At 38.0% G+C, this 2,550-nt stretch overlaps 1 non-coding gene across 1 annotated transcript; it reads left to right on the forward strand.

Annotated features, from left to right (window-relative positions):
- Positions 1-1,960: 1,960 nt before the first annotated feature.
- Positions 1,961-2,065, forward strand: LOC125121675 (U6 spliceosomal RNA). The gene has a single exon (XR_007133556.1). It is a non-coding gene; the product is annotated as a U6 spliceosomal RNA (small nuclear RNA).
- The last annotated feature ends 485 nt before the right edge of the window (positions 2,066-2,550 follow it).

The raw sequence follows: 2,550 nt of genomic DNA on the forward strand, positions 1-2,550 counted from the left end.
TTCTCATGGTTGTGTCAGTTTGCATTTCCCCAATTGCTGGTGAAGCTGAGCACATTTTTATATGCCTATCAGCCGGCCATCCTGTTTTCCTCTTCTGGGTATTACCAGTTCAGCACTTTGTCAATTTTTAAGCTGAATTGTTTGTCTTTTTCTCATTAACTTGCAGGAATTGTTTATGCATTTTAGATATGAATTCTTTGCCTATTAAATTTCTACTTGTATGTCCCCCCCCCCCAGTGTCCCCACTCTCCATATAAATCTATGTCTGCCCCACTATAAATCACACTGGACTTTTTTTTTCTAGAATATATCCTAGATGACTGTGGTTTTAGGTTAGACAGATTGTACATCTAGAAAAATCTGTAATTCAGATGTTCGTAAAGATTCTTGTTTTCCTCTCCAAACGTACCCATTCTCCTATTTCTAGAAACTTCTCTGTGTACATAAGAGTTTTCAAAGCAGACAAAAAGAGATAACCCCTGTCCTGAAAACTGTCGGCCAGATTTACTTCATTTGCCAGGTTAATTAGAAAAGATCTTTGTGGAAAATTTTCTGGAAGGTTAAACGTCATGTTTGAATTGGATCCTCTGTACATGTCTTAAGCCCATGAGAAAACAATATACTTTATTAAATTCCATGATTCTCATTTTTAAAATATTCAACCCATAAGCAATCAATCATGCTTTTCTGACAAGTTACCTAAGAAAAAGTTCCTTAAACAGAATTGAATTTCAGACTAAATTTAAAAAGTGACATTCTGATTTTTAAAAAATTAGATACCTAACTCCTAAAAAAAAAAAAAATACTTGGAGTTTGCCTGGAATTGAAATTTTCATGTGTGGAAATGTGAGGAAAAGATCTAAGCGTTGGCAAAAGATTGCAATAAAGTAAATGATGTGGTTTTCTCAGGGGTGATTTTGCAACTTAAAACATTCCAAAAAGAGTTAGTGATCACAAAGTTTCTTTTAGCTTCTAGCCTTGAAATACTTGGCATACACAGAGCTCTTACGGATATTTGGATAAATTAAATTTATATTGACATTTTCTAAAGTTGGCATAGGTTTTGAGCTGGTGTGGGCATGTGTCAAATCCAGAACATTTTGAGGCATTCAATTTTACAACTGAAAGATATCAACATCGAACTGTCCCTTCCTACACTATATTCTTAAAAGCTGAATCACATTGAGATTTAAAATATGTTATTTTTTTCCTGGTAAAAAAAGGAACAGATTCCTCAAAAATTAATCACAGATTTAGCACATGAGCCAGCAACTCCACTACTAGGTATATACCCAAAAGAACTGAAAGCAGGGACTTGAACAGATATAGGCACCCCAGCGTTCATAGCAACATTATTCACAACAGCCAAAAGGTGGAAACAATTCAAGTGTCCATCAACAGATGAAAGGATAAACAAAATGTGGTACACCTTTTCAATGGAATATTATCCAGCTTTTAAAAGGAAGGAAATTCTGACACGTGGTGCAACATGGATAGACCCTGAAAACATCATGCTACATGAAATAAAAAGAAAAACATAGGGTAATTCCACTGATATGAAATATTTCCCTAGACTAGGGAAATTCATGGAGATAGGAAATAGATGAGGTTATCAGAGGCTGGAAGGAAAAGGGAAGGAGGAGTTACTATTACATGGGTACCGAGTTTCTGTTCAGAGAAGATGAAAAAGTTTTGGAAAGAGTTACACCACATGTGGATGTAACTAATGTCACTATAATTGAAAAGAGGTAAGGGGCTCCCACTGTGGCCCAATGGGATTGGCCACATCTCTGGAGCACTGGAACACAGGTTCAATCCCAAGCTGCGCACATTGGGTTAAGGATCTGGTATGGCCACAGCTGCAGCTTAGGTTCCAGCTGCAGCTTGGATCTGATCCCTGCCATATGGAAACTCCATATGCTGTGGGGCAGCCAAAAAAGAAAGAAAAAGAGTTAAAATCGTGCCCACTTTAGTAGCACTTATACTAAAACTGGAAAAAATACAGAGATTAGCATAGCCACTGAATAAGGATGACATGCAAATTCGTGAAGCATTCCATATTTTGGGGGGATCAGCATATACACACTGTGGTATATGGAGTGACTGGCCAATGGGGACCTACTGTATAGGGGAACTCTACCCAATATTCTGTGAAAATCTATATGGGAAAAGGAACTGAAAAAGAATGAATGTGTGTATATGTATAACCAAGTCACTCTGCTATGCAGCAGAAATAATCACAACATTGTGAATCAACTACACTTCAATGAAACTTTTTTATTTTTTTGCTTTTTAGGGCCATATGTGCATAAATTCCCAAGCTAGGGGTCGAATTAGAGCTGCAGCTGTTGGCCTACACCACAGCCACAGCAATGTGGGATCTGAACCGTGTCTGCTACATACACCGCAGCAGCTCAGGGCAGACAATCCCAGATCCTTTAACCCACTGAACAAGGCCAGGGATGGAACACGCATCCTCATGGATCCTAGTCAGGTTCGTTACTGCTGAGCCGCAACAGGAACTCCAAAACTTTTTTAAAAAAGAGTTAA

Source organism: Phacochoerus africanus, chromosome 2 (assembly GCF_016906955.1).
Source record: "Phacochoerus africanus isolate WHEZ1 chromosome 2, ROS_Pafr_v1, whole genome shotgun sequence".
NCBI classification, from domain to species: Eukaryota; Metazoa; Chordata; class Mammalia; order Artiodactyla; family Suidae; genus Phacochoerus; species Phacochoerus africanus.